Below are 19929 nucleotides of genomic sequence, written 5' to 3'. Positions count from 1 at the left end.
GGCAGCCAATCAGGAGCCGCTGCTGCCGGACCACGAGCTCTGATTGGCTCGCAGACCGGTGCCAGAATCTGAGCTACAGGATGCCGCCGCCGCAGGAGGAGAACGGCCTGAGGGCAGGAGAGGCACGTGCTGCGCTCTCCTCTCCCCGACAGCAGCAGCAGACAGTGCCGGCCCCAGGCAGCAGCAGCACCACCAACAACAACAACAACAGTGAGTTGCACTGCTGGGGGCATATCTGGCACTGTGGGGGCAGATCTAACACTATGAGGGCATATCTGGCACCGTGGGGGGCATGTGTATCTGGCAATGTGGGGACATATCTGGCAACAGGGGGCAATATGTGTATCTGGCACTGTGGGGGCATATCTAGCACTGTGGGGGCATGTATATCTGGCAATGTGGGGGCATATCTGGCACTGGGAGGGCATGTGTGTATCTGGCACTGGGGGGGCATGTGTGCATCAGGCACCGGGGGGCATGTGTGTATCACGCTGCCATTTTCATTGGCCCCCGCCCCATGTAGCATGTGGCTACACCCATTTTTGGGGGGCATGCGCGTGACGAAGGCACTCGCATACAGTACCATTAAGAAATTTTTTCTACTTGCACCACTTGGTAGTGCACTGCACTGCACGTCTATTTGATTATACTACCGGGCCTTGGGTGGCGTTGCCTCATCAGCCAGGCCAAGCACTGCTGATGTCTCCTCATGTTATAAGAATTACTTGTGGGCATAATGTGTAAAGGGAACTGCTACTGTGTAGGCATGATGTGTATATTGGTTACTAAAGTGTAGCGTAATTTGAATTGGGGGAACTATTGTATGGTCATGCCCCTTTCCCTTACTTTGCCAGGGGCGCCCGGACCCCTAGATACACCCCTGTACGGGAGTTCCAAATTGCGAGACCTAGATCATCCAGAAATTCACTTTCAGAGTCAGAGTCCAAATCTAATGTCAGCATTGTCCACTAATTCTCTAAGATTGCATCAGAACCAGGTAGAGTATTTGCGGAATCTGAATCCACTGAGTGATCAGATGAAGAACCTATTGAGGTATACCCAATTTTCAAGGGAAGTTGTGAATACTGTTTAGGCTATGCAGACTTAGCATTGTAGATTCTGTTGGTAGAGTGGTAGAAGCAGATGGACACTTAGAATACCGGGCAGGTGGCAGACACTTGAATGATTGGACCACAGACGGACACCCAGTGGACTGAGTAGCAGGTGAACCAAACTTCTTAAGTACTGTATCACAGAAGGCTAGGGGGGGGGGGGATCATGAAACATTGTATAATTTGATTCTAATAATGGATTAGTCCACTCCAAGGCTTTCCCTCTGAATGCTAGAAGAAGGTAGCTCAGATGGAGTTATAGGGATTGAGGATGATCTTGGAAGTACTTGTAGCATTGGTACACCAAAGCATTGAATTGGTCAGGATTCCCATCAAAACAGTTGGATGGCTGGCCACTCAGAAGATTGGAATAGAATCTCGGATGACTCGGGTAGGGCAGCAGATTCAGACAGCCCAAACTGTGCAGCAGACACAGATGACATCGACTGGACCAGACTCTCAGATGGATGGACAACCCCAACTGACCTGGAATCACAGATGACTCAGACTGGGCAGTAGATGATAAAATCATGAGAGACTGGACAGATGACTCAGATATCCCACCTTGGACCTTTGGCAATGGAGGATCAGAGCTTGCTGGAAACATACATTTTTTATACATTGATAGCATTTGGATTGAAGACGGACACAGCAGCACTTACAGTGATGGTGGACACAGTGGTAATTTCCTTATGCCTTAAAGCAAGGGCAGGTGAGTCCTCATGCCCAAAGGCAAGGGCTATAGGGTCCCCATGCCTAGAGACAACTGATAGGACACCTTCACAGGAACTGGCAGGACACTCAGTGGCCCCCTCCTGGGGCAGGACACTCTGAGCCCCCTCCTGGGGGTGGACACTCGGAGCTTCCTCCTGGGGGAGGACACTTGGAGCCTCCTCCTGGGGGAAGACATTCAGAACTCCTTCCTGGGGGAGGACAATCGGAGCCCCCTCCTGAGGAGGACACTCGGAGCCCCGCTAGGGCAGAGGCACTTGGGACCTCTCATGTGGCTATGTCACCTGGGACCCCTCCTGGGGCTATGGCACCCAGGACCCCTCAGACTTTGGCACTAAAAATCCCTCATGGGGCTTTGGCACTCGTGTGAGGCAAGACCAGAAGAAAAAAGTATTCCCTGTTGTGGGCACACACAGACTATTATATTCTCAGAAAGTCAAATATGTTACGTTAAAGGTACATACCTACATTACTGAATAAAGGGGAAAGGACTTATACAGTATATGATAGTACAAAAATTGTAATTTGAAAAGAAGGTGTCTGTGCGACCTCTACCCACTTTATAAACTCTTGTGAGGCAAGTCAGGCTCAAAACTCCTTTCAGGGGCAGCACACAAAAGTCCCTCCTTGGGATTGTTAGCCCTTCTGTGGTTTCATTCTGCTTCAGTGATGTTGGGTAGCTGGAAACCTGTATTTGCTTGGAACAGAAGAAGAATGTCCAAATTCACATAAAAATAGTTTCCAACAACGACATTTTGATGGGGTCCGGCAGTCTCCCCAAGAATTCTGGCAGTACAAATAGTTTTTCAGTTGACACGGGGCCTAATTCAGTAATGATTGCTAAATTGCTTAAATGCTAAATCGTCCAATTATAGTCAGACTGCGCATACGCATGCACGCGTACAACAAAGTGCGATCGCTCTGCAGTCACATGCTCAGTGAAATACGACCGCAAGATGATTGACAGGAAGTGACTTTTGAGTAGGCATGGGTCAACCGCAAGTCTCGGTGGTACTCGATTTTTGCATATGCATCACAGTTATGTGACTGTATATGCAAATTTGAGAATGCAGTGGTGGGTGTCTTTTTCTTTTCTGGGCGGCTCTTTACATGCACTTTTTAGCAGTAACAGTTTTGAGACAATTGCTAGTTCAGCCTCAATAGCGATTCTTACTTAGGGCCTAATTCACTAAGGATTGCAATTGCAATGTTGTGTGCAGCAGCTTTGCAATTGCAATCCTTGGCAATGCAAATGCAGGAGGGAGGTATTAAAGATACTAGAGGAGGCTCCTCTAGTATCTTTAATAACTGTCTCCATTAAGGCGGCGGCCATTTTTGAAGGGACGTTTACAATACAAGCTTGCAGTGTACTATCCCCCTCCTGTGACAGTGCCAGATCTCAATCATGAAAAGGGGGCGTAGCTACATGAAATTGAGGGGGCAGAGCTACACGGGACTAGGTTGCTACCACATCTGCTACAGCTGTGGTCAGCCTGTGATAGGTAAGTTGAGGGAGAGTGAGTGGGAGAAAGAAAGTGTGTGTGTGTGTGTGTGTGTGTGTGTGTGTATATATATTTATTTATTTAATTATTATTTAATTATTATTTAATTATTATTATTATTATTATTATTTTTTTTTTTTGGGGGGGGGCTGCCTATTTTGTGAGTCCCGGGCCCCAGAATTTCTGATGGCAGTCCTGTGGCGTTACGTGCAGCACCCGGCTCCTGTCACTGTGTAGGAGGCGGCACTGCACTCACAATGGTCCCAGGGGTGGCCAGCATCTCCAGTACAATCAGGAGTGACAAAACTAGAGTTCGGACTGCAAGGCCATGACCCTTACCTGTGAGACTACTCCCCTTTTTTGCCAACGCTCGGCTTCACCACTATTTGTCCCCCTGCACATGGTGTCACCACTGTTAGTGACGCCTCTGCTTGAACACAGGTAGAAATTATGCAGGCTGTATCAGATGAAACTCAACCAGACGCTCACAGCAGAGCTTGGACACAGATAGAAGTTATGCAGGCTGGGCCGGATGGTGTACTGTGATATGAACAGGAGTCAGTGATACAGATATTAGTTTGTTGTAGCATTCTCTCCAGCAATGCATACGCATCACAGAAGCACTATGACCTGCTAGGCTGCGCCTGCTGGCAGCAGCGAGTCTACAATGCAGAGTCAATGGCAGCAAGAGCACGAGCATGCTTACACATGTGCTCCGCTATGATGAGAGTCGCATGATGCGTTGCATATGCAACGCAGAAACAAACTTATAGGACACATCTGCACAAGCTGAAAGTTCTTGGAACAGCAGTGCCTGTAATCCAAAAGTCCAAAGGTTGAAATGCACCACATAAATGAATACTGAACCTTTCAGATCAAGGAAAGAATCTGGCTCCCAGTGCGAACACAAAAAATATGCCCCCCCCCCCCCCCCCATAGTTATGGGGATAAAAAAATATATGCGTGCCTCAGGAAAAGAGGTGTGGTCTATCAGAAGATGGCTGACCTTGCTGCAATGGGTGTGGCCTTGCAGGAAAATATTACCTTACACCATATTATGTCCCAAACAGTAATGCCCCTAGCACTATATTATGCCCCACACAGTAATGTCCCTTGCACCATATTATGCCCCACACAGTCATGACCCTTGCACCAAATTATGCCCCACACAGTAATGCCCCTTGTTATGCCCCACATAGTAATGCCCCTTGTATCATGCCTCACTTAGTAATAATGCCCCTTAAAATTGTGATTGGTACTGTATCTGCTTGTTATCGGGTTGTTACATGCTGCTGCTAACCTGCTCCCTTCGTTGTCGCTGCCAACACAGCCACATTTCTGCCTCCTCCCTCCGTCTATTAAATGTCTCTCCCAAAATGGCCGCCACCCCCTCTAGCATCCTTCAAAACTGTCCTCTCTCAGGCTGCGCCCATTGCATGGCTCTAGAAACAGCCCTGCCAGAATTCGGAAGCAGCAGATACACAGAGAATATCCTTGCAGGTACAACTGGGAAGGTATAGAGGGAGGAGAGGGGAGATGGCAGCAGGGTAGAAAGGATAGGGTCCCAGGAGATCGAGAGAAACGAACACTGCACAATTAAGGGGGGGGGAAGGAGAAATAAGGGGAGATGGGAAGGCATTGGAAGTGAGAAAAAAAAATATTGGATGCTGTCGGGATGCCGGCAGCCGGAATCCTGGGACCAGAACACTGACATGCGGCCAAAATGCAGACACCGGAACTCCAAAACTCCCAAAACCCGACATCCCGATCGTAGGTATGCATCCCCTGTAGAGTTTACCTCATTGGGGGGGTGGGGGTGGGGGGTGTTAGGTTTAGGCACACCCAGGGTCGGTTAGGGTGCAGGGGAAGGAGGGTTAAATTTAGGCTACGCTGAGGGGGGAGTTATGTTTAGGCACCACCGGGGAGGGTTAGAGTTAGGCTGAGGGGGGAGGGGTTAGATTCAGGCTGCATGAAGGAAGGGTTAAGGTTAAGTGGGTATTGGGTGAGGGTACGTATACTTATCTACCTCCTGTTGTGATTCTCTCCATCGGGATGCCATAGACGGTATTCTGACTACTGGCATCCCATACGCTGGTCAAGCATATCACACCCCCCTTGCACAATAACTTGTAAACTGTCCAAAGGGTTTGGAGGGAGGTCTAGTGTTTCTGAAAATCTAACCTTGCACCAGTAACACACTGACCATGCCTCCACTGCTGTCACACTGATGCTCGTGGCAACATGGGAATTTTTGGCTAACAGTAATAGGTACCTGTGTTCTTTTCGTCACCTTACACCTTGCTATGCCGCTGCACTTACTAATCAAACATCTATGTGTAGCAAAGGACTGATCAAGGGAACTCCCACAAAACCATCACATCAGGCATGCTGTCTGGCTCTCATTCTGGAGAACTCAAACCCTTCATACTGTAGCACTTCAACAGAGCTCTATGTAACTGTTCCATAGAATCAGAGCCGGCCCTGGGCATAGGCAAACTAGGCAAATGCCTATGGCATTTGGAATGCCTAGGGGCACAAGGAGCTTCTGCTGATTAAAATGATATGCAGCATGCCTATATTCTATCTGTGACTGCGGCTGTATCTGCATACGAAATGCTATGCTACAGTGTATTTCTGGATATCACTGTAATGTAGCATTTTGTATGCAGATACAGCCACAGTCACACACAGACTATAGGAACACAGCATATCATCTTAATCAGCAGAAGTTGTCTATGCATCCTAGTCACACAGCAATGCAAATAAGACAAACTTAAAGTAAAGAAAGGTGACCAACATTTGCAGAGCTGCCAGCTGACTAACTCCAGGCATCTCTCGCTGCATGGCGTATTGAAGCAAGATGTACGAGGATACATCCGTATCCAAGCAGAGGCAGAGGTCACAGTGTTACCGCCCATGTGAGTGCTGTGTGTGGGAAGGTTGATTTTGCAATAGTGTTCGGCATGTGTAAAGGGACATTATGTGTATAAGGGCATAAATAAAAGTTGGTAAATATGTAAGGCGCATTATGGGGGTAATTCCAAGTTGATCGCAGCAGGAATTTTTTTTAGCAATTGGGCAAAACTATGTGCACTGCAGGGGGGGGGGGGGGGGCATATATAACATATGCAGAGAGAGTTAGATTTGGGTGGGTTATTTTATTTCTGTGCAGGGTAAATACTGGCTGCTTTATTTTTACACTGCAAATTAGATTGCAGATTGAACACACCACGCCCAAATCTAACTCTCTCTGCACATGTTAAATCTGCCTCCCCTGCAGTGCACATGGTTTTGCCCAATTGCTAACTAAATTTCTGCTGCGATCAACTTGGAATTACCCCCTATGTGTATAAGGACATTAATAATGTGTGTCATATGTGTAAGGCACAATACTGTGTACTATTAGGTGTATATAGGCATTACTAATGCCTTGCATTATGTGTATAAGGTGCTCTACTGTGTGATGTAACATACAGAAAGGGCACTACTGTGTGGCGTAATGTACAGAAAGGGCACTACTGTGTGGTGTAACGTACAGAAAGGGCACTACTGTGTGGTCAAATGTGAACAAAGAGCAATATGGTGTGGTGTAATGTGAATAAGGAGCAATTCAGTGTGATGTAATGTGAATAAGGGGCACTACTGTGATGAGTAACGTACATAAGGCAAAGTGGTACTACTATGTGATGTAATGTGAATAAGGGACACTATCTCATGATACAATGTGAATAAAGGTGCACTACTGTGTGGCGTAATTTGAATTGGGGGTACTATTGTGTAGCCATGCCTCTTCCCAACAAGAACAAGCCTCTTTTGTGCGCACAGTTACTATTTAAAATATAGGGGTAGGAGCACCAAAATGAGGACTGCTATGGGTGAGGGGTGATGGTGATAGGAAAGGGGTGCTGGGTAAGAAATGGAAATAGCGGCGGTGCTAGGGGGCACCAGCCCAAATCTTGCCTAGGGCATCATATTGGTTAGAGTTGGCTCTGCATAGAATGCTACTGAAGTGATATGGATGATATGCTATGCAGTCTCTTTCTGTAAACCCCTTTAACCACGTGCCCGGCATGGTCGCATCAGATGCGACCATGCCTGCAGGTGCTTTATCTGACCTGGTCGCACAGGATGCGACCAGTCAGATAGAGAGTGTTAGCAGCGGCAGGGAAGGGAAACTTCCCTTTGCTGCTGCTGTCAGAGGGACCGGAAGGTTCCTCTGCCTCCCTGCACCCTCCTGCTGTGTCTGCCGTGCTGACGATCATTGCTGATCGGTCATCATGGCAGGATCTCCAACCCCCAGCGGCTGCAGACAATAGTAGCCACTGGGGAGTGTAAATTAACCCCCCCCCCCCAAGCCACCCCTGTATACCTGGAGGCTGTCTGGGATTTAAAAAGTGAAGTTGTGATGGTCATGATGTTCCTGACTGATGTTTCAATGTTTAGTTAAAAAAAAAAAAAATATATATATATATATATATATATATATATATATATAGTACAGTGTTTCTCCACATAACAGTGGAGAAAGATAGCACTCTCCAGACTTGTTATAGTATATGCAGTAAAGTCATTTATTCACAAAACTTGGTTCCATGTAATCTTCATGTCACATATAAGGTATATACAGAAAAGGGCTCACCAACGTTTCGGTCCTTATTCGGACCTTTCTCAAGGTATCAGCCAGTCACTCAGTGCAAAGTCAGTAAAGCAGCAGCGTCAGTATCGACAACAAAAGCAGGAACCGGAATCTGCATATTGCCTCCCAGGTCCCCTGAATATATACCCTGGAGTTAACTAGTGAAGGACTCAAACGCCCATGTGGCCGCGGCGTCACTTCCGGTGATCCCGGAAGTACCGTTCCGTCGGCCGTGTTGTGAGTGTATAACCCGAAGGTGCAGAACTGGGGGATAAATCCAGTTACACACGCTGGTCTGTTAACTCTTATGCCCTAAGCGGTCAGCCGTTAGTTACCACGGCTGTACCGCCGGTTTCCATGGTGACGCGCGAGGCCGCCGCGTCACTTCCGGTTTAGACCGGAAGTCATGCGTTCCACCGAGCGGCACTTGCGTTTCAGGCCGCAATCTATGCATACGAGGATAATGTGTTACACAGTGTGAAACCACAAGTGCAACATAAAGGAGGTGGGTATGTTACACTATTGGCTGGGCATGATTTAAACATACGAGACATTAAAGAATTGATGCTAGTAATTGGATACAATTAAGGTGGGTATATTGGGGACCTGGAGAGTCACACATACTACATCTTAAAGACCAGTTTGTACAGACATAAAAGTGTGCGCTACACGCGTCACACCCGTGCAGGAAATGTTATTGAGCCTATCGGGTCATAGTTTTAGGTTACCATATACATTTAATCTTGGTACATTAGGAGGATGTTATACCTAAGCATAATTAACAAGTGTTCACAAAGACTCATGGCGGAGGGTATTCATCGCTTGGCTATTGGTTCGCCACAGGATGTCTCCAACAAGACTGGGTTGAGTCTGGCAGGGAAGAGTCTTCGGGCTGCGGTCCTTGATCGCTGCTCAATTACCCCAGAAATATTGAGAGGGGGTTATTTTCATTCATCCCTCTAGGGGAGATAGTGTCTAATCTGTGAATCCAGAAGCTTTCTCTTCGTTTCAAAGTCATGATGCGATCCCCGCCACGGGCGGGTGGTGGTACCCAGTCAATAAGTTTGCACCTGAGATTGGATACCTGGTGATGTTGGTTCAAAAAGTGCCTCGGTACGGGTTGTTCAGCCTTCTTAGATTCAATCGCCTGATGGATGGTAGTCCTATGGTTTGCCATCCTATCACGGAATTTTCTCGATGTCATCCCGACATAGTATAGTCCGCAGGGGCATACGAGGATGTAAATGACATGGTCCATCAGGCAGTGTAATTTATACTTAATCTTAATTGGACGTCCAGAATGTGGGTGCGGGAAGGTGGGTCCGGTGAGCATGCTTCGGCATGTGGTGCAACCGGTGCATTTATAGCATCCTGGTTTCTGTTCTTGTAACCATGTTGTCCTGTTAGGAGCGGTTGGATTCGCAGTTGGTCTCAGTAAGAGTTGTTTGAGGTTTGGTGATTTCCGGTATGCCATCATAGGAGGTCGTAGATGCTTTGCTTTTAGTGATGCATCCGATGTGATGATAGGCCACCTCTTGCGAAGTGCTTTATTTATTTTGCCTGACTGGCTGTCGAAAGTTGTAGTGAAAACCATCCTATCGGTGTTGGAGGTGGAGCTTGCAGGCACAGTGTTGGTGCTAGTTTCAGTGTTGTTTACTGCTGTAAATTTTTCACGGGCTTTATGCAGACATCGCTGTATGCAGCCGTCAGTGTATCCACGTTCACGGAATCTGCGCGACATGTCGTCCAACTGTTGCTCCATGTTCACTGGGTTGGAGTTATTCCGCATGACTCTCAAAAATTGGGAAATAGGTAAGTTCTCTTTGAGTGCTGGTGGATGCTGGCTAGTTGATAGGAGGAGAGTGTTCCTATCCGTGGGTTTCCTGAAGAGCGTCGTGCTGATCACATGGTTGGATATGGAGACCGTGATATCCAGGAAGTGGATTTGGTGGTCATCTATCTGGTGTGTGAATCTCACCGGATTTTCTAGTTCATTTAGTACCTGAACCATCTGGTGGAACATCTCTGTCGTCCCGGTCCACAGGATAAATATGTCGTCGATAAAGCGTTTATACATCAAAATATGAGCCCCATACGTTGGTAGGATATACTTCTTCTCATAGGCCGACATAAATATATTGGCGTATGCCGGCGCCAAATTTGAACCCATGGCGGTCCCGGATTGTTGTACATAGTACCTGTCCAAGTAAGAGAAGTGATTCAACTTCAGAACTGCTTCCGCCAGTTGGATGATGAAATCAATCGGTGTATCACCCTGAGAATGGGTCCCAAGGGCCTCTCTCAGTGCCTGCAGCCCATCTTCGTGGGGAATGATGGTATAAAGCGAGCATACGTCCAATGTGGCCAATCTGACATCGCCACTCAGCTGCGGTAATTCGGAGAGTTTGGCGAGGAAGTCCATGGTATCCCTGATGTAGCTATCTGACTGCTGTACTATTGGTTGCAGGAATGAGTCCACGTATACCGCCAGTGGTTGCAACAACGAGTGTTTAGCCGAAATGATTGGTCTACCTGGTGGGTGAGAGAGTGTTTTGTGGACTTTGGGTAGAGTGTATATAATGGGACACACTGGATGTGGAACAGTGAGGAAATCAAAGGTGTGTTTGTCAATCCACTTGGACTGGAAGCTATGTTATAATAGCCGGTCCACTTGTTTTTTGAAGTTTGGGATGGGGTTGGTGGCACAACCTAGGTAGGTCGAAGTGTCAGCTAATTGCCTACATATCTCCTTGTTGTAGTCCCTCCATTCCTGCACAACGATCGCTCCTCCCTTATCTGCTGGTCTGTAGAGATGAGCGCCTGAAATTTTTCGGGTTTTGTGTTTTGGTTTTGGGTTCGGTTCCGCGGCCGTGTTTTGGGTTCGAACGCGTTTTGGCAAAACCTCACCGAATTTTTTTTGTCGGATTCGGGTGTGTTTTGGATTCGGGTGTTTTTTTCAAAAAACACTAAAAAACAGCTTAAATCATAGAATTTGGGGGTCATTTTGATCCCAAAGTATTATTAACCTCAAAAACCATAATTTACACTCATTTTCAGTCTATTCTGAATACCTCACACCTCACAATATTATTTTTAGTCCTAAAATTTGCACCGAGGTCGCTGTGTGAGTAAGATAAGCGACCCTAGTGGCCGACACAAACACCGGGCCCATCTAGGAGTGGCACTGCAGTGTCACGCAGGATGTCCCTTCCAAAAAACCCTCCCCAAACAGCACATGACGCAAAGAAAAAAAGAGGCGCAATGAGGTAGCTGACTGTGTGAGTAAGATTAGCGACCCTAGTGGCCGACACAAACACCGGGCCCATTTAGGAGTGGCACTGCAGTGTCACGCAGGATGTCCCTTCCAAAAAACCCTCCCCAATCAGCACATGATGCAAAGAAAAAGAAAAGAAAAAAGAGGTGCAAGATGGAATTGTCCTTGGGCCCTCCCACCCACCCTTATGTTGTATAAACAAAACAGGACATGCACACTTTAACCAACCCATCATTTCAGTGACAGGGTCTGCCACACGACTGTGACTGATATGACGGGTTGGTTTGGACCCCCCCAAAAAAGAAGCAATTAATCTCTCCTTGCACAAACTGGCTCTACAGAGGCAAGATGTCCACCTCATCATCACCCTCCGATATATCACCGTGTACATCCCCCTCCTCACAGATTATCAATTCGTCCCCACTGGAATCCACCATCTCAGCTCCCTGTGTACTTTGTGGAGGCAATTGCTGCTGGTCAATGTCTCCGCGGAGGAATTGATTATAATTCATTTTAATGAACATCATCTTCTCCACATTTTCTGGATGTAACCTCGTACGCCGATTGCTGACAAGGTGAGCGGCGGCACTAAACACTCTTTCGGAGTACACACTTGTGGGAGGGCAACTTAGGTAGAATAAAGCCAGTTTCTGCAAGGGCCTCCAAATTGCCTCTTTTTCCTGCCAGTATAAGTACGGACTGTGTGACGTGCCTACTTGGATGCGGTCACTCATATAATCCTCCACCATTCTATCAATGTTGAGAGAATCATATGCAGTGACAGTAGACGACATGTCCGTAATCGTTGTCAGGTCCTTCAGTCCGGACCAGATGTCAGCATCAGCAGTCGCTCCAGACTGCCCTGCATCACCGCCAGCGGGTGGGCTCGGAATTCTGAGCCTTTTCCTCGCACCCCCAGTTGCGGGAGAATGTGAAGGAGGAGATGTTGACAGGTCGCGTTCCGCTTGACTTGACAACTTTGTCACCAGCAGGTCTTTCAACCCCAGCAGACTTGTGTCTGCCGGAAAGAGAGATCCAAGGTAGGCTTTAAATCTAGGATCGAGCACGGTGGCCAAAATGTAGTGCTCTGATTTCAACAGATTGACCACCCGTGAATCCTTGTTAAGCGAATTAAGGGCTCCATCCACAAGTCCCACATGCCTAGCGGAATCGCTCCGTGTTAGCTCCTCCTTCAATGTCTCCAGCTTCTTCTGCAAAAGCCTGATGAGGGGAATGACCTGACTCAGGCTGGCAGTGTCTGAACTGACTTCACGTGTGGCAAGTTCAAAGGGCATCAGAACCTTGCACAACGTTGAAATCATTCTCCACTGCGCTTGAGACAGGTGCATTCCACCTACTATATCGTGCTCAATTGTATAGGCTTGAATGGCCTTTTGCTGCTCCTCCAACCTCTGAAGCATATAGAGGGTTGAATTCCACCTCGTTACCACTTCTTGCTTCAGATGATGGCAGGGCAGGTTCAGTAGTTTTTGGTGGTGCTCCAGTCTTCTGTACGTGGTGCCTGTACGCCGAAAGTGTCCCGCAATTCTTCTGGCCACCGACAGCATCTCTTGCACGCCCCTGTCGTTTTTAAAAAAATTCTGCACCACCAAATTCAAGGTATGTGCAAAACATGGGACGTGCTGGAATTTGCCCATATTTAATGCACACACAATATTGCTGGCGTTGTCCGATGCCACAAATCCACAGGAGAGTCCAATTGGGGTAAGCCATTCCGCGATGATCTTCCTCAGTTGCCGTAAGAGGTTTTCAGCTGTGTGCGTATTCTGGAAAGCGGTGATACAAAGCGTAGCCTGCCTAGGAAAGAGTTGGCGTTTGCGAGATGCTGCTACTGGTGCCGCCGCTGCTGTTCTTGCGGCGGGAGTCCATACATCTACCCAGTGGGCTGTCACAGTCATATAGTCCTGACCCTGCCCTGCTCCACTTGTCCACATGTCCGTGGTTAAGTGGACATTGGGTACAACTGCATTTTTTAGGACACTGGTGAGTCTTTTTCTGACGTCCGTGTACATTCTCGGTATCGCCTGCCTAGAGAAGTGGAACCTAGATGGTATTTGGTAACGGGGGCACACTGCCTCAATAAATTGTCTAGTTCCCTGTGAACTAACGGCGGATACCGGACGCACGTCTAACACCAACATAGTTGTCAAGGCCTCAGTTATCCGCTTTGCAGTAGGATGACTGCTGTGATATTTCATCTTCCTCGCAAAGGACTGTTGAACAGTCAATTGCTTACTGGAAGTAGTACAAGTGGGCTTACGACTTCCCCTCTGGGATGACCATCGACTCCCAGCGGCAACAACAGCAGCGCCAGCAGCAGTAGGCGTTACACGCAAGGATGCATCGGAGGAATCCCAGGCAGGAGAGGACTCGTCAGAATTGCCAGTGACATGGCCTGCAGGACTATTGGCATTCCTGGGGAAGGAGGAAATTGACACTGAGGGAGTTGGTGGGGTGGTTTGCGTGAGCTTGGTTACAAGAGGAAGGGATTTACTGGTCAGTGGACTGCTTCCGCTGTCACCCAAAGTTTTTGAACTTGTCACTGACTTATTATGAATGCGCTGCAGGTGACGTATAAGGGAGGATGTTCCGAGGTGGTTAACGTCCTTACCCCTACTTATTACAGCTTGACAAAGGGAACACACGGCTTGACACCTGTTGTCCGCATTTCTGGTGAAATACCTCCTCACCGAAGAGCTGATTTTTTTGGTATTTTCACCTGGCATGTCAACGGCCATATTCCTCCCACGGACAACAGGTGTCTCCCCGGGTGCCTGACTTAAACAAACCACCTCACCATCAGAATCCTCCTGGTCAATTTCCTCCCCAGCGCCAGCAACACCCATATCCTCCTCATCCTGGTGTACTTCAACACTGACATCTTCAATCTGACTATCAGGAACTGGACTGCGGGTGCTCCTTCCAGCACTTGCAGGGGGCGTGCAAATGGTGGAAGGCGCATGCTCTTCACGTCCAGTGTTGGGAAGGTCAGGCATCGCAACCGACACAATTGGACTCTCCTTGTGGATTTGGGATTTCGAAGAATGCACAGTTCTTTGCTGTGCTGCTTTTGCCAGCTTGAGTCTTTTCATTTTTCTAGCGAGAGGCTGAGTGCTTCCATCCTCATGTGAAGCTGAACCACTAGCCATGAACATAGGCCAGGGCCTCAGCCGTTCCTTGCCACTCCGTGTGGTAAATGGCATATTGGCAAGTTTACGCTTCTCCTCCGACAATTTTATTTTAGGTTTTGGAGTCCTTTTTTTTCTGATATTTGGTGTTTTGGATTTGACATGCTCTGTACTATGACATTGGGCATCGGCCTTGGCAGACGACGTTGCTGGCATTTCATCGTCTCGGCCATGACTAGTGGCAGCAGCTTCAGCACGAGGTGGAAGTGGATCTTGATCTTTCCCTAATTTTGGAACCTCAACATTTTTGTTCTCCATATTTTAATAGGCACAACTAAAAGGCACCTCAGGTAAACAATGGAGATGGATACTAGTATACAATTATGGACTGCCTGCCGACTGCAGACACAGAGGTAGCCACAGCCGTGAACTACCGTACTGTACTGTGTCTGCAGCTAATATAGACTGGTTGATAAAGAGAAGATGTCTATGTAACTATGTATGTATAAAGAAGACTGAAAAAAATCCACGGTTAGGTGGTATACAATTATGGACGGACTGCCTGCCGAGTGCAGACACAGAGGTAGCCACAGCCGTGAACTACCGTACTGTACTGTGTCTGCAGCTAATATAGACTGGTTGATAAAGAGAAGATGTCTATGTAACTATGTATGTATAAAGAAGAATGAAAAAAAACCACGGTTAGGTGGTATACAATTATGGACGGACTGCCTGCCGAGTGCAGACACAGAGGTAGCCACAGCCGTGAACTACCGTACTGTACTGTGTCTGCAGCTAATATAGACTGGTTGATAAAGAGAAGATGTCTATGTAACTATGTATGTATAAAGAAGAATGAAAAAAATCCACGGTTAGGTGGTATTACAATTATGGACGGACTGCCTGCCGAGTGCAGAGACACAGAGGTAGCCACAGCCGTGAACTACCGTACTGTGTCTGCTGCGACTGGATGATAAATGATATAAAAAATATATATATATCACTACTGCAGCCGGACAGGTATATATTATATATTATATAATGACGGACCTGCTGGACACTGTCTGTCAGCAGAATGAGTTTTATTTTTATAGAATAAAAAAAAAAAAACCACACAAGTGAAGTCACACGACGAGTGTTTAACTTTTTCAGGCAATCACAATATAAGTATACTACTAACTATACTGGTGGTCAGTGTGGTCAGGTCACTGGTCAGTCACACTGGCAGTGGCACTCCTGCAGCAAAAGTGTGCACTGTTTAATTTTAATATAATATGTACTCCTGGCTCCTGCTATAACCTATAACTGGCACTGCAGTAGTGCTCCCCAGTCTCCCCCACAATTATAAGCTGTGTGAGCTGAGCAGTCAGACAGATATATAATATATATAGATGATGCAGCACACTGGCCTGAGCCTGAGCAGTGCACTGCACAGTGCACACAGATATGGTATGTGACTGACTGAGTCACTGTGTGTATCGCTTTTTTCAGGCAGAGAACGGATATATTAAATAAACTGCACTGTGTGTCTGGTGGTCACTCACTATATAATATATTATGTACTCCTGGCTCCTGCTATAACCTATAACTGGCACTGCAGTAGTGCTCCCCAGTCTCCCCCACAATTATAAGCTGTGTGAGCTGAGCAGTCAGACAGATATATATAATATTATATATAGATAATAGATGATGCAGCACACTGGCCTGAGCCTGAGCAGTGCACACAGATATGGTATGTGACTGACTGAGTCACTGTGTGTATCGCTTTTTTCAGGCAGAGAACAGATATATTAAATAAACTGCACTGTGTGTCTGGTGGTCACTCACTATATAATATATTATGTACTCCTGGCTCCTGCTATAACCTATAACTGGCACTGCAGTAGTGCTCCCCAGTCTCCCCCACAATTATAAGCTGTGTGAGCTGAGCAGTCAGACAGATATATATAATATTATATATAGATAATAGATGATGCAGCACACTGGCCTGAGCCTGAGCAGTGCACACAGATATGGTATGTGACTGACTGAGTCACTGTGTGTATCGCTTTTTTCAGGCAGAGAACGGATATATTAAATAAACTGCACTGTGTGTCTGGTGGTCACTCACTATATAATATATTATGTACTCCTGGCTCCTGCTATAACCTATAACTGGCACTGCAGTAGTGCTCCCCAGTCTCCCCCACAATTATAAGCTGTGTGAGCTGAGCAGTCAGACATATATATATAATATTATATATAGATAATAGATGATGCAGCACACTGGCCTGAGCCTGAGCAGTGCACACAGATATGGTATGTGACTGAGTCACTGTGTGCTGTGTATCGCTTTTTTCAGGCAGAGAACGGATTATAAAGTAAACTGCACTGTCCTCACTAGTAAACTCTCTCCACTCAGTCTCTACACTTCTACAGTAACAGTACTCCTCCTAGTCAGCTCCAGTAAATCTCTCTCAGTCTCTTATAATCTAAATGGAGAGGACGCCAGCCACGTCCTCTCCCTATCAATCTCAATGCACGTGTGAAAATGGCGGCGACGCGCGGCTCCTTATATAGAATCCGAGTCTCGCGAGAATCCGACAGCGTCATGATGACGTTCGGGCGCGCTCGGGTTAACCGAGCAAGGCGGGAAGATCCGAGTCTGCTCGGACCCGTGAAAAAAAACCATGAAGTTCTGGCGGGTTCGGATTCAGAGAAACCGAACCCGCTCATCTCTACTGGTCTGATGACAATAGAGGTATCATCCCGTAGTGTTCTAAGTGCTTGTCTTTCTTGTTTGGATAGGTTGTCAAACGTCTTCCTAGGGGTACCTGCGTTGATGTCCTGTTCGACCAATCGAGTATACGTCTTTATACTGGGATTGGATGAGGGTGGGTCGTACGTGGATGGTGGACGGAACGGGGACCTATTTTCAATATTGGTATCCCCATAGTGTTCGCGGAGTCTAAGTTTGCGTCCAAATTTATACATATCTATAGTCGTCTCAAACGGTTTATGTGGGCACATTGGCACAAAGGACAAGCCACGGGAGAGCAGGCTCAATGTGGCCTCATCCAGTGATCTATCTGTTAGATTAAACACTAAATTTTGTTTTTGTCCCTGCACCTTCGCCATACGTCGCCCCTTCCTTGGATGTGGTCTGCGCGTCCCCCGCTGGGGGGGTAGACCTACATCTTGGCTCTGTCCTAAAAAAGCTGTATTACGAGGTCGACGGTTGTCAGTCTGATCTGTGTCTGAGGTGGAGGCAGATGACCCAGTGTCAGAGGTCGCGTGTTGTCTTCGACCCTGGCGGCGTTGTCGAAAACCTCTCTGGGGTCTAGTTGATCTAGAGTCACCTAGTAGCCACCTATATACTGTATGGTTCTGGTAATCAGACACCACTGTGGCTAGTTTGTTCCGCTTGAATGCGGTGAGTTCTTTCTTATAACTGTCAATCTGGGCTTTTAGTTTCTCTAGGTGGTTACAGGTTTTATCACTCCTAATGGTGGATGAATGGACGTCGTTGAATGTGACAATCTGGGTCTTAACTTTATTAAGTTCGGTGCCTACCTCCTCTATTACTAGTAACATTAAGTCTAGGGAACATTTATTAAGTACCCCGCACCAGCGACTACAGAATGTGGGGTTGTTCCTCCCTATGGTGGGGATATTGCCGACTCGAAACCCTCTGGGGATTTGTTTTTTACGGTGGTATTCGGATAAAAAATGACCATGCAGGTTAAAGGTCAATTTCCCTCTTACTGAGTCTTAAGAGTTGATGGTACAGGTCAGTAGTGCTTTCTGCCGGAAGTGTGTCAAACTCAATCTGGTCAAAGAGTACTTTCTCAGCATCGTCATCTGTTAATGATACAATGCCGTGTTCAGCCTGTGACAGTAGATTGTCATCCAGAAAACCGGCACCACCCTGGGCCATAGTCTAGTGTCCAAGAGTGTATGTCCCACGTGGACTTAAACTACAGTACCCAATCTTCCCGGAGGTCTCCCTTTCCGGTACTATTTGGGCCCGCACTGCTTGGCTTCCAAGTTCAGAAGGAATTGGGCATTGCCAATGCGGTATGACTGTAGTTATGGATAAACAGATTAGACTGCTTGCCACAGGAATCTGAAATGACTCAGTGTCTAAGGCACATCCGAACACGGATACAACAAAAACAGGCGATGGCTGCAAAAAAAGAATGTGTTATGTGTGGATCATGCAGAATACCTGGTTTGCTCTAAATATAGGTAGTGGGTGCAGGAAGAGATATACCTAGCATGCTAAGTATATCCAAATAACATATACGAGATGTTCCACACTCTCACCCAACGCAGGTAACGGCTGGGGTGCCAAATCAAAGTCTGATCCAATCACTGGGTCAAACTCATAGTACAGTACAGTGTTTCTCCACATAACAGTGGAGAAAGATAGCACTCTCCAGACTTGTTATAGTATATGCAGTAAAGTCATTTATTCACAAAACTTGGTTCCATGTAATCTTCATGTCACATACAAGGTATATACAGAAAAGGGCTCACCAACGTTTCGGTCCTTATTCGGACCTTTCTCAAGGTATCAGCCAGTCACTAAGTAGCGCACACTTTTATGTCTGTACAAACAGGTCTTTAAGATGTAGTATGTGTGACTCTCCAGGTCCCCAATGGATAGGCTCCATGGTGGCCCGATAGGCTCAATAACATTTCCTGCACGGGTGTGACGCGTGTAGCGCACACTTTTATGTCTGTACAAACTGGTCTTTAAGATGTAGTATGTGTGACTCTCCAGGTCCCCAATATACCCACCTTAATTGTATCCAATTACTAGCATCAATTCTTTAATGTCTCGTATGTTTAAATCATGCCCAGCCAATAGTGTAACATACCCACCTCCTTTATGTTGCACTTGTGGTTTCACACTGTGTAACACATTATCCTCGTATGCATAGATTGCGGCCTGAAACGCAAGTGCCGCTCGGTGGAACGCATGACTTCCGGTCTAAACCGGAAGTGACGCGGCGGCCTCGCGCGTCACCATGGAAACCGGCGGTACAGCCGTGGTAACTAACGGCTGACCGCTTAGGGCATAAGAGTTAACAGACCAGCGTGTGTAACTGGATTTATCCTCCAGTTCTGCACCTTCGGGTTATACACTCACAACACGGCCGACGGAACGGTACTTCCGGGATCACCGGAAGTGACGCCGCGGCCACATGGGCGTTTGAGTCCTTCACTAGTTAACTCCAGGGTATATATTCAGGGGACCTGGGAGGCAATATGCAGATTCCGGTTCCTGCTTTTGTTGTCGATACTGACGCTGCTGCTTTACTGACTTTGCACTGAGTGACTGGCTGATACCTTGAGAAAGGTCCGAATAAGGACCGAAACGTTGGTGAGCCCTTTTCTGTATATACCTTATATGTGACATGAAGATTACATGGAACCAAGTTTTGTGAATAAATGACTTTACTGCATATACTATAACAAGTCTGGAGAGTGCTATCTTTCTCCACTGTTATGTGGAGAAACACTGTACTGTACTATGAGT

The 19929-nt window shown here is 47.0% G+C and overlaps 1 protein-coding gene and 1 pseudogene across 1 annotated transcript in view; both read right to left on the bottom strand.

Annotated features, from left to right (window-relative positions):
* Positions 1-19929, bottom strand: part of LOC135057350 (uncharacterized) — a 108259-nt gene that overhangs the window by 43376 nt on the left and 44954 nt on the right. The window lies entirely within an intron of this gene.
* LOC134897303 (5S ribosomal RNA) lies at positions 18359-18475 on the bottom strand (annotated as a pseudogene).

Source organism: Pseudophryne corroboree, chromosome 3, assembly GCF_028390025.1.
Source record: "Pseudophryne corroboree isolate aPseCor3 chromosome 3, aPseCor3.hap2, whole genome shotgun sequence".
Lineage (NCBI taxonomy): Eukaryota > Metazoa > Chordata > Amphibia > Anura > Myobatrachidae > Pseudophryne > Pseudophryne corroboree.
This window is presented reverse-complemented; position numbering and strand designations above follow the sequence as displayed.